This window comes from Hylaeus anthracinus, unplaced genomic scaffold (assembly GCF_026225885.1).
Source record: "Hylaeus anthracinus isolate JK02 unplaced genomic scaffold, UHH_iyHylAnth1.0_haploid 4, whole genome shotgun sequence".
Classification (NCBI taxonomy): Eukaryota; Metazoa; Arthropoda; class Insecta; order Hymenoptera; family Colletidae; genus Hylaeus; species Hylaeus anthracinus.
In genome coordinates, this window is record NW_026535289.1 from 11,147,791 (window position 1) to 11,161,427 (window position 13,637).

At 41.1% G+C, this 13,637-nt stretch overlaps 1 protein-coding gene across 1 annotated transcript in view; it reads right to left on the reverse strand.

The window, feature by feature from the left end:
• LOC128894760 (uncharacterized) overlaps positions 1-13,637 on the reverse strand; it is a 61,535-nt gene that overhangs the window by 38,081 nt on the left and 9,817 nt on the right. The gene's annotated exons all lie outside the window — the stretch shown is intronic.

A 13,637-nucleotide genomic window follows, 5' to 3' on the forward strand; every position in this document is an offset into this window, starting at 1 on the left:
TTCATCAATTATACAATAACGATCAATATTAACACTTGTAAACACTCGATCAATACTTTTAATCTTTATTGTATTTATTTATGAAAGCTTGGAAGAACGATTTTATTGATTGGTTTGCCTAAGGGCTGAAACGTCTACAAACATCAATATTTGTAACACTAACTCGACAATAAATACGTCTATTGTCAAATCACTAATCTTTCCCTAAAAGAACTCCATCCTCGACCCGATACAATGATAAAGATGAACGTAAACAAAATGATTACAATACCGGAAATTGTTCTCTAAAAACTGTGCCAGGTCGTAGAAACATACTTCGGCGGCATTGAAATCTCCACAGAGGAAAGAAGCTACGAGAACACCGCGCGGATATCCGGGGCATTCAAAGCACTTTACCTTAATGTATTCACAAGAGCGTAACAACCCGGTGCTTGATCACAGTTTTCTAAATAGTCGTCGACGCACGACGATCGAAAAATCACGTTTTAGATTTTTGATACTCTCGAAGTGCCTAATCATCGACCGTGTTCAATGGTAATCGAAAAGAGCGCGCGAAACCCGTTTCTGGACATCGGGAACGAGTTCCTCGAAGAGATGTTCCCGTCAGTGATGAAACCTTCTTAGAAAGAACGTTATTAATCGGTTTATAAACGACGCCATGGAATAAAGGGAAAAAATCCGTTGGAAATGAGTGAAAGTATAGCGGTAAATTTGATATCTTTCGGAGCATGAATACGCCGAATTCCGGCATTCCTCGAACACATTTCGAAATTTCATAAACAACACCGACACGCGCGAGCACGTGTCCGTGCGTTGATCGAACGTCGGCGTTTCGACTCAGTTTCCCAACAATCTTTCGGTTGGACGGATCCGCAACGCGCGTCGAACGTTGCCCAATCCGCGCGCAAGCTTCGCTTTTAAACGAGGAAAAGCGCGCGCGAGCTACGAAAGTACACGAATATCAAGTTATTCCATTATTTGTGTGTCAGCGGGTCATGGTAGCGAGCATTGTCCCGCACCATTCCGCCCGTGAGACCTGCATGTGTGCAACCGTGCGTGGAAAATGTTTGATGATCGCTGCAACGAATGCTGGCGGAGAAAATTTATTGCGTTCATTTTAGTAGAAATTATGGATTCATTATATTAGATAATAAAAAGAAGAGTGCATACTCCGTTAGAAAGTTATAAACTCTTGCCCTTTCAGCTATTTCGTATATACTCGTTCCCTCCCCTACAAAAAGAACAATATGAAATGTCATTAATAACGTCGCCTTATTAATTTATTGATTCCATTATAATAGACGTGTAATCAGTTCGTAATTAATAATCGATGACGCGTAATTGACGTCTGACAAGTATATTTGCTTTCAATAGCTGTGCTAACCATTAATCGTGATTAGTCGATAGACACAGACAAAATTCTTGTTCACAAAGAAATATTCGAATGAAATTCTGCCCATCTCTGTCAACTGGTAATAACAATCATCAAACATAGGTTCGATTACACGGTAATCATAATTGTCACTCATTAATCAGATTACATTTTGCTCGATACTGACTCGGGCATATACACGCCATCCGACTGGTATGCGATCGAGGCATCGTTGATCGATCGTCGACGCTTGTACTTTAAACTTCGAAACTGAATTTACGATTTTTACTAGGAACGTGGAATACTTGGGGATTAATATATGGACACTTACGTCCACTGTCAACGAGGAATGAACGTCGCAAACATGTTCATTAAACGTTCCTACGATTGATTCATTTGGCGGAGAAATGTTAATATAACGATGGACTCAGCGTGTGTATCGTATCGCGATTCGTCGAGCTGGTCTTTGGAATGTCGGGAAGCGACTGATTTGATCCTACGCTGAACATTTTTCATTCATGAATTTTAATAAACGATGGCACGAATTATTCGATGGTCCTCTTCTCAAAAATTATTTCTGTCGAGTAAACTCTTTTCGCTTCTAATAATGGCCAATCGTTTCTCATGGTAGGAAACATTCAGTTTATAAAAACAGGTGACAGTGAACAGTGAACTCATCGTGCAATTAGAAAAACTCGTTTTCGTTCTCGAAGATGGTTCGCATACGATTGACCTGTCGATCGTTCCCGCTCGTTCCAATCGACGTTCGCAAATCCTGAGGATTCTTCGGTTGAACGATTGATTTATGAAGTAATACATAATGATGTACAAGGATGAGCGCAATTAAGCAGACGACCCGATGGCGCTGCATACTTAATCGCTAACGATAATGTTTCGAGCGTTACGTCATTATCGAGCTGCGATTCGCGCGAATTTGTGCATCGAGTCGCGGGAGTCTCGTCATCGAAGTGGATATCGACGTAATTCTTTTTTCGATTCAAACAATTTTTATACAGGGTGGCCCACGTAACTCTTAACAGCTCAATATCTCGAAAACTATACCATCGATTATAAAGTTCTCAAAGACGAAGTCAAAGAAGACGTCGACGCGAAAGATTGACGTAGATGCAAACAGCTATTGACATACGCGGACGAACGCGCTCCTCGTCCTCGGAGTGAATGGGCGAGCTGGATGGCTAGAGACTGGACAGATGTCAAGTATTTATGCAAGATCGTTGTAACATAATATCCACTATAGCGGCAATTTCGCCTGGCACAGAAGCGTTTCCTTTTTAGTCCTTTCTCTCGGTTCGCTCCGCGGTTTCCACGCGAAATCGGCCACGCTGTGACGCGAGCGTAACTCCGAATAAATACGATGTCGTTTGCCCCTGCGGTGACGGCCGATTGGGGCGAAAATTGGGAACGTAACGCGTTCGAATCTACAATTAACGCGATAATTTCGCTGAAGTTTAAACTGTCCCGTGCGAAACGCGTCAACTTACGTAACGTTGAAACGTTCAAAGGAAAACTGAGAATTGGCTGTACTTTAACTGCGATTCTTGTTATTTTTATTTTATGAGATGAGAACTGGAGTAATTTGTGATCCTTCGTATTTAACCTTGTAATATTACAATTTTTTTAAATTGAGCTGCTTAAATTAACAATACATAGCAATATTTTGAGAACCCTCTCCAATTCTATACTAATTATTTTGATCGCGTACACGTCCTTTGATAAGAATGCAGCGATACAGATTTTCCCAGATAAAATTATTCGTGGACCGCGATTTAACGACAACTTCTATCTGTAAAACGAACTGTAATTTTCAAGAGTGCTCAGCGTTATACCAGTTCGAGACGGTCTGGGCCGCGTAGGAAGTGACTGTTGCGCTATAACTGCTTTCGTATCACCGCGGAATGTTAAATATTGTTGAAACGTGAGTCACCGTTGTGTTGCTCCGCTAACTAGCCAACAATGCTCTCCACCTTCGCCGGGGTCGATTATTTATCACCGTTAGGCTTAGACTAGACAGTGTTTCGCGAAATGATCTGGATCGCGATCTCTATTCCTAGTTCCCGCCTTAGCGAGGCCGACGATAAACTTTCGTTAATTTACGTGCTTGAAATCCGACGAATTAACGACTAACTATGCTTACAGTGAACCCCAAAATTATTTATGGTCCTCGTTCATTGCGAGTGTAAATGATTGTAAGGTAAATGTTTGAAAAATTTGATGTCCGAAGTTTAAATCATCGTCACTTTGAATGATGAAAAAAAATTCTTTTTTGCCTAGATTATAACATGAGATGCTTGAGTAATCAACAGAGTACAAATAGTATCTTTTGTTTTCTTTATAAAAATTGAGCACATATTGTTTTATATTCTAAAATTGAAATAAGGTAGACCGTAGAACCAATGCGCCGATTTCATATCTGAACTTTTCAATTTATCTCCAAAGCTAGCGTTATTTCATCGCGACTCTGACGCGTTGTGTTTAAAATAATAATTACAGCGCCACCGATAGCTATAAATTTTAAATATCGCAGTAAAAGTGAAACGCGATGCTTTCATTAAACTGTCAACGGCCATGCCAACGAGGTAATTAAAAAATTTCGAGAATCGAGCGTGTCTAGAATTGATACCTGTTCCGTGTTTACATTTATTACGTTATCTTGAGTGCACGATAAGTCATTCGCCTATGTACTTGCATAGGTAAGAGTACGAATACTTTTAGAACTCACGGTATGTAGCGAGAGCTAAAAATGTAGATGCGTTATGAAATAATTAGCCTCGGACTAAGTATCGTCTTCGGGTATAAATGCAATCAGGAAAAAACGTGTCTGCGAACAATTTTGCGAGTAATTTCGCAACGTCGATCCGCTAATGCCTTAATTACACACTGCGAGAGGTAAGTACTCATAGTTTCAATCCACGGCACACAAGCTGAATTTACAGTGACCGACTAAATTGTTAGTTACACATCGTCTAAAGTTCGTACACTTTAAAATTGACAAATCAACGAAATTAATGAAACGACCTAATAATTATATTAAAAAAAAAAAAAACAAGAATCCTATACACCCAGCTGTTCACGTTGACTTGGCCAGACTCATGTTACTACCCCAGTATCACTTTATTTGCGATACTAATACTCGTTGCCTAATAAGCTAGAATATCTAAAGCAGGTAGTTCGATATTTTTCCCAGTCGCGAGCATTTTTAACAGAAACAGTGCTGCGCGAATACTTTCAACCGACACTGTCTCTCGAGAATCGGCACGTCGCGAACATGTGACGCCCGATAGCGATCACCTTAAAGTATCCACGGTGTGTTAACTTCAGTGGGATACCATATATCCATTCCAGGCGTTTTTACAACTGCGATATTGGTTTGTCCTGGCGTTCGCTCTATACAGTGTCGGATTTACGAGGAAAGCTGAGACAATAAAAGGGAGCACAGCTGCAACGTAGCTGCCCCGGTAAGAGGGAAACAGGGAGCTTTATCCAACTTATATGGCGTAAAGTAACGGTCCACCGGTCAAGGCTCGCCAAGGCCTTTTATCGCTCTTGTCGACCAGACGACCACGTTACGCTTCGCCACGGTACTATTTCGTTCATTCGATTCCCACTTCTTTCATCCGTCGAGGAATGTTCATCAAATGGTCCACCTTCATTCGAACGTTTCAGGTAACTTTCAGGTGCCAGTCTAGGAACAGGTTGATTTATCTTGCTTGATAGTGTTTTGGAAATGACAACTAGTATGACTTAGTTGCTAATGAGACTAGTTTGTTGGAATTTTAGATAATATTATTGACAGACATGTCTGGTTCTTATCATGTGATTTTTTATAGTATGTATATGTAAATTATATACATTTATATGTGAATTATATACAATTGCTTCACACAACATTCAGTTTAATTCTACGTAAAGTATTTTTGTATTTAATTAAGAAAAGTGTCTTTAAGACTAACCAATTGTCCCATGCAATAATGTCCCATTACAATTGTAGATTTAATGTTAAACGTGTTTTAAAAAAATCCTTCATTTTCAGCAGCTATAAAGGTCTGCGAAGTTACATCAGAATCGGGAAGGTGTACTTTAAATCTTCCCTCTCAGTTTAATCCGTGACCTAATCCGTGGGTTTGCGTTCCACGACCGCCTGGCGCATGCATGACGCTTCTTAAACGCGTTACATCACGCTGATTTATTAGTCGACGGTTACTCCGTGCCCCACGAAAGCGGAAGTGAAATTACAATCGCGACACGGATGTTGAACCAACTCGGATCTGGTCTTCCATCGGTTCGTTCCCGGTTACCGGTGCTTTACGACCGAACAGCGAACGCCAGTGAATTATTAATGAAAGGTCGACGGTAACTAGTCTCGATTCCTTTCCTGGATTCAGCCGCCGCCGCTATTAAGTTCCCGCATCTTTAGTGTGACATAATCGATCCTCCTTACTGGTCTCGAGGAGGCGAGAACAAAGAAATTCGGTGCAGCTGACATTTAAGAACAATGCACCTCGAGTGAAAGGCAGTCGAGAAAAAACGCTTTCGAAAATCTTATTAAGCGCGCGATGCGAGATGGAATGGCCAAGAGTGACCCTGAGGATGTTCTTCTTCTTGTAAAATAAATTTACTTTCAGAAATATGATTCCATTGAAACATGATAAATTCAGTTGGTTCTTCAAGCAATAATCAAATCATGTACTTTTATTTATCATAAGCTGAGGAGTACCGTTATTTCATACAATCGAAACTTTTTCTATAGATACTACAAATTCTTCTAATTAAAATATGATTCTAGTTCGACAGAAGTTTCGAATCATCCCAGAAGACGAACTCGTCGAGTACCATCCTAGCGTTAAGTGTTCCGGTGTCGAATTGCTTAGGTATCATCGATACCTAGTCCTATCGGTTCCATCACTCGTAATAAGTCGAGTCATCATCGAGATATATCTGTTTCCTCTCGCGTGCTCCATGGTCACGGTCATCGCGTCTAAGCGTTCTTCGTGCTCTCGAAATATGTCGCCACGAATATCTACGAATATTATCTCCAGAATAAACCGTAGATGCAATGAAAATTCATTAATCTTTCAAAATAATTGTTGAGCTACAAGAACATGGCACTTGGCCTCGTCGATCATCCTACCTCGGTGTTTCCGATACGACGATACCAACGTAGAATTCAACTTCGTTGAATTTCATTCGAGACGACCTCCCGGCTGAAATCTGCGCAGATTCCGCGGAAGAATTCGTCATCGTGGCGTTGCATAATTATTTCTTTCGTTAATCCGCGGAACAAAGAACACGTTTCCTCCCGTCTTCGCGGCGAAGCGATCGACGAGTCAAGGTCCCGTCGAGTTGGATCCAATCGAAATGTATTTACGACAGTTCCTTGCCCCGTCGCCGGGACCTGACGTTGAAGGATAGCTCCACGGTTGAATTATACTAACGTCCGCGCCGCTGAGACGATCGCTGAAAACCGTTCCTCTTTTCCAATCCACCAAAGTACTCGGGCGCTTCTATAAACGCTTCGCTGGCAAGAAGCTCGTGGGCTTCTGCTCGCGCAAGAAAAGACCGAAGAGGAAACGAGCCTCGTGGGATGTTTAAGACGAGCCCATCTAAGGATCCACGAGGCGGAATGCGATAACTGGAGTCGTCCTTCTTTGCTGGCTCTGTCTTTTTCATTTATTCCTCGCTCGAAGACAATGAGGAGGGGCGGTGGACTCTCGATGAGTAGCGATTTGATAAACAGTCTAGACCTCGGCAAGAGTAACCGCAGAAACGCCTCCCTTCGGGCCGTTTCCAGTGATTTATGAATCATTGAAATCGAAGATCAATGCCGTGATTTATAGAATTCTTAGTTAAATGGGTGTTGCGGTGAGATGAGATTTATGTTCGAAGATTCGTTCAGTCTACCCCGTTGAACTAAACGTTGAGCTCGCCGGGAGGTTTAGTTAAAATTTGTGAGAAAAGGAGTCCTAGCAATAATAAACTAATTTCTTCTTCTTATATTACACTTATTCAAGTTGTATTTACAGGCCAACAAATTTTAGAGTCTAAAGGTAACGAAAAAGATTCATTTCAGAGCTCGTATAACTGACTGAAACCACAACAGTTGAGAAATTGAGAACAGTTGAGTTGAGAACAGTTGAGTTGAGAACAGTTGAGGAATTTATTTTATAGTAACGTACAATGAATACAGCTTGACTTGCGTATACTGTCAGGAGGTATATAAAATGCCTTATCCGTTCCCTCAAATTTAGCATTGGAAGTAGATAATCAAAAATTGTGGAATTATACCGCTACACGTCTTTCTTCATCGTAACGTGAAAAGGAAACTCGGTGACTAACGTCGAGCTCTTTACCGCTTTAATATAGCGGAAGAGAACTCATCCGCCCACGAGGATCAGGCGAGTTCGTAACGAGAACGAATCTCGATAAGCATTGTTACGAAAGCGAACTCGGAACAGGTGTTCGAGAGGTACTGACGCAAAACCGCGATAGTTTCCAACGTAGGTGGAGCCTGGCATTTTAAACGAGGCTATACTCTGCTCTTTTCCCCGAGACTTCTCGGCTTCGACGTTAAATCGACGCTCGCGGAAATACAGTTAGCGCGAAAGCACGTGTGTTTGTCGATCGTTCGCGTGTTCTCATCCGAAGAATAACGCGCGTAATCTTTCCGTGTGTCTCTTGATACGCGTAAACTGAGACGCGCGTGTACACAGCTGGCTCGAGAAATTTCAATGCTTCAGTGCTATATATTAATTACCGCGCATTAAAGTCGCCAGAGCGGTTTGCTCGATGTTCTTGATTTTATTGTAGAAAAACTAGCCTCGCGATCGATTTGAAATTTTCAGTGTATGTTCTATGATTCGTTATGGTATACTCGTAAAAATTTCGAATTTTCAGTATTGAAGATTGACGAGAAAAAAATTATTTTCTGAATACCTAGAGATCTACTCGAACAGAGTTAGCGGACTCTTTGAATAAAAATTGAAATGAACGAAAATATTTTATAGCGAACAAATGAAAACTTGAAAAACTCTGGTGTACTAGCGCTAAAGTCGTCGAAAATGACTGTGTTAGTTCGAAACCTGTTCTCGACGCGAACACTAACAAAAAGAACGGACAATTTTTTATAATAGTTTAATGCAGCTTTCCTACACCAGAATTATTTCTTTTTTCTTCATCTCGCAACGCAGCAATTATGTTTTAAACAGATGGTATTAGTCTCTGTTGTTTTCACGAGACACGGCAAGAAAAAAAAAATATTGTTTGATCAGTCTGGCAAATTGTTTCCCCGTTGCGCAGTTGCGGCGTAAGCGATTCCGTGCATACGATACGCGCGATATCTCGAAATCATCCTCGTCGATACTCGCCGCCGCGGATAAGAGAATTCCAATTGGAAAAAAAAATTACCGATTCGACGTAATTTCCGTTGCATCGTTAAAAAACAGACTGTTAGCACCGTACAAAATGCTAACGCGTTCCTCGATCGCGGAAGCGCGATGCGTGCGATATTTACATAAATACAGCGGATGATTCACGTAGAACGTTATGTTGGCAATTAATTAATCGCGTTACGAAGAAGATCACGAATTCAACGATGAAAATTGCACACGGTTGGCCAAGGCCCGACGATTCCATGGGAAACACCAGATCGTACGAACGTTTCGATTACCGACGAGTTTTTCCACGATCAACGTTGAGAAATCGTATTAGTCGTTGACAGCTGTCAACGGTTTCCGAGAAGAATCCGTGGTTAGGTCGAAATATGTGTTACTTAATTGTAATACCCTCGTTAGCTATGATAATCTTATGGTTTCTCAGAGTCTGGGAGACGTACGTTTCCTACGTTGCCGTCGCAACGATTTAATAGAGACGTCCGTCTGTCGGGACAGGCGACATCAATATTAGCTAGTCCGAAGAATTTAAAAACAACGCAGAGTATAATGGACTTCGAGTATGCCATAGGATATTCCTCGGAATACGATTGTCTAGCACATTTGAATATTACTTTGTCCCTTTGAGCACTGTCATCTGTGAAGCATCTGCAAACAGTCGTTGATTAAAACCTGTGGATTTTAAGCTTTTATAGAGCAAACGTTCTTGTACGTTGTTGTGTATACTTGAAATTGCTTAGTAATTATAACTGTGCGTATAATATAATTTTTAAGCTTGTAATCTTAATACTAGATTCACTTTTACTAACCCAAAAACCTCCTATTATATTTCTCGCCTTCGCAGCCCTCACGAATGGATCAAATCTGCAACCTACGAGTTTTATGTCGAATATTTTTCTCGCGGCATTTACCAAGGCTATCGACGAATCAGGAATACACATATATATTGTTTCACCGATGATTTCTTTTTTTCTTGTTTTCGTTGGCAAGGTGCGACGCGTTCCTTTCCCTGCCACAGACCATGAAAATAATTAAGCTGCCTAGCATATCGACTAGTGTTTAGATAAACGTTATACATACCGATGAGTTTGATTGACAGTGACACATTTACGAACAACCTTGTATCTCTAACCGAGGTGCGAGAAGTGCGTCAATTATGCGTGGAAGGTACTCGCGGCTGTCGCGTGTTACAGCTTAGGCAGCCCGGATTCGTGCCAAACATCCCGCTTGCACCACATTTCTGGTTATCGATTCACCAGAAGAATCGGTATTCCGCTAACACTGGGAGCTTGCTAATTTTATCTAAACATTCCACGATGATTTACGAGCGTCGAGCCTCGGACGCGATCGGAATTAGGACGTTAACGATGTATTTGCTTAGCTGGGCAGAAACAGAGCTGTTCGCGCAGCCAAATGTTTGTCGTAAAATTTCACGCTGATCAAGAAAAAAAATTGAATTATCTGCTGAATATTTTTAGATAGTTTTGGATTTTTACATGAGCGTACTATCAGATCGTCAAGCAATTGTATTTGACATATTTATAATTTGAGAATTCTGACATCTCTCGGTCGATCTAACACCGAGTGAATTAATTCTCTCGCTCTTTTCGAGTCGATTGTGTGTCACGTTTTACCTTTTAGATTTTCTTCCAGTAAAAATTAATTTTTATTTGTCGATTGTCATATGTAACATTAGAAGGAATGTTCTTTGGATTCAAGTAAAAATTTATTTTCGTCTAAAAAGAGTATTTTCAGACCCTGAACTGTATTTACCAAAAAAAAAAAGAGAAGTAGGTAATTATATTTTCCTCAGGTATACACGTGACTTTACGATAAACTCTTGCCTGAGTAAATATTTTCGCGGTCACTGTATTCGTGTCTCACCGTTCGCAGGTATCTTCCTGTTTGTTTTGCCGCGTAACAGCCGAATAAATGCCGAACGCAAGGTCGATTCCCGGGTCGATCGACTGGTTCGTCGATATTCATAGCCTGACTTACGAACTCGTCGCTACGTTCGACTTTCTGATTCCGCAGAGGCTCGCCGATGCGAGGAAATCGATGGAGATTCGTCGAACGAGACGAGTTTTATTAGTAACTTTTCTGCCAGGCTCGTGTGCGTAGAATATCGACTCAGGCACGGGGAACAATGCCCTTCAATGACAACAGACACAGTAACGAGTCTTCTAGGAATTAACATTCCCGAGGAGGGCAGGTGTGACCTTATCCCTCTGCACAAAGCGCTCAATGGTCGCATGCCACGTTCATTATGAAACTAGTGTGAGTTAGATTGAAAATGGAAGTTTCTGCGAGAAATATTTACAAAACACTGTTGCCTATAGTTTTTATAGAAAGTTTTATTCTCGACGTAGCACTACTGCATTTTAATTAAATGCACATAGTACTTTCAAGCATGTCATTCTTATGCACATAGATTTCTTCCGCTGATAAATAGATTAATAAACAAGTAAATGTCGCCGCGTATTTCCATAAAACTCACTTTTTTTTAGAGGGCACTGACGTATAGGCAAAAATAAAAAATAGGTTCACGTAACTACGAGCGATTTACGATTCACTGTTACGTATTATATCATAGCCCGAAGCTATTTCGCAAGACCCGTTTTGCGAGCGTTTTAGCCGGTCCGAGGCGCCAACGGTGGCCGTCTCATTTTCTTTACGAGGGCATACTTTTCCTGCGACCTCGTTTCCTATCTGTCGATCAAACGAAAATCGCTCGGTTCCTTTCGAAAACCTCTCCGGCATATTGATCGTTCCTCGAGCTCGCGCTTCGGCCAAGGGTCTCCTTCACCTTTCGACAAGATATCATCATCAAGGCAACAAAGTGTAATTGATTCCTCGCTCTGAGCAAGATAATACCAATGCGGGCAACAAGGACACGAGGCAACACAAAACGTTGCATAACTAACGCCGGTCACGCTTCACGGAGTGATGCTCCGCGTCGTGTCCTCTCTTTGACGAACTTCTCGGTCGCTTCCTTGGTACCATCGGCTTCCGTGCACGTGAAATTGCCACCGAAGGTGTTTCGATTCTACGGGAATTTGCGTTCGGCCCACCTCCTCGTCTATCGCAGAAACGAATGCCAAACATAACGTAGCTGCGGATCGTTTTGCGCGATTAAATGTTTACGAGTTGGACACGAATCCGAGGTTTCGTAATTTGTATAAAGGAGGAATAATTTTGTAATATTTGTACACATTAGGTGTTGCGTTATATACTATTATGAAGCACGGTTGGTAGTTTATTTGTTTTTTTTTTTTGTTACTATGGGGGCAATTAAAAATTGTATCCGGTGGAAAATCAGATTTTTGTTTGCCTCGTTGTGGATGAACTTAAATGGGAATGATTCGTACTGGGAGAGATAAATTGTTTGTAGAAATATTATTTGTAGAAATAGTAACAGTGGAGCGTTGTTATGTAAAGGTTGACTCGCTTAGTAGTTCAAATTGCCGCGTGTAGAATGCCATCCATGTCGTCGTGGCTATTTACACCAGTTGTACTATATTTCCAAGTGCAATTAAGATCTCGAACACCTTTCCATAATTGTAGTATAATAAGAACACTTTAATACCAATTTAATACCAGTCGCCAACCACCTTCTTATGGAGCAACTTCTCGTTCAGAAATCTAATGACGAATCTCTCTCGTTTGTAGGTTAACGTAAACAAAAGAAAGTTGGCACGTATTGGTCCAGAATCAAATTATTCACTTTCAAAGTGACGCCCACTCTAGCGATGCGAGATTTAGCCTCTGTAAGACTGCACCTGTATCGTTTCATTCTTTTAATGCACATCAGTCTGTTTCACCTGATACTCATGCATATCGAAAACGCTACAGTGAGCATGAACATTAAACGTAGAACTCTATAAATTGCTTAAAAATGTTGACAATTTATTTTTCTATTAAAAAAAGGAGGAGCATTATTTCTCAAAAAGAATTTCATAGAATTCCACAGAATTTCATGTCGAGTGCTAAAAATCCTACTTCAGCAATATTGTAGCAATAAGCGTATTAATTAATAACAGAAGTTTTATGGCTCTGAGACTAAAGTAGATTTCCGTGGAATCACATCGAATTCTCTTTTTAGAATCATCCTTACTTCTTAGTAATCATGCGAACCTGCAGGGCATGATATTTGCATCCAAATAGGCGGAAGAAAATACTGTTTTTGGGGCGGACGCGACTCGAAGACGAGTTACAACAGCGAGGAACCCGTTTTCCCTTCCGCGAAGACGCTGTTCAAAAAGTTTCCATTGGTCCTTGATCGAGCCGATGAAGAGCACGCGTACGCGGGTTAAACGACACGGCACAGGGACGAAACTCAGTGGCGAAATAGTCGTTTTACTGCCAGACGTGTGACGGGCATTCGGCTTCGCTCGTTTACTAATTAAAATGTGCTGCCATTCCCGCGTGCATAGCGTGACTGGGGTCCCCTGTGGTTTTTCTGTTTCTTGGCATTGAAACCCGTCAGCATCCGCTCCGGGATCCGCGATTTCGCGAATACCATCGCGTACATCGTGAAAACAAAACTTATCGGCCGGATCTATCGTAATCTCCTTGTTTTTATCTCTTTTCGTAATATTCGCATTTAACCACTAAAATAAGCTTTAATAGGATCTTTTTAAATTGAGAATTTACTGCGTTGCGTTCTCTCAAAAATAGAATAAATTCAAAACTATATTTTGTTCGACGTGTTTTCGAACTAACAAGTATCTTTTCGAATAATCTCGAAATACAAAACCAGTTGACAATGTGTATTAAAATAATGATCGCGAAGATCTTTTCAAACGAACTCGCAAGTGGCACCGAGCACATCATAACAACAAGTTTACATTGTTCTTTTA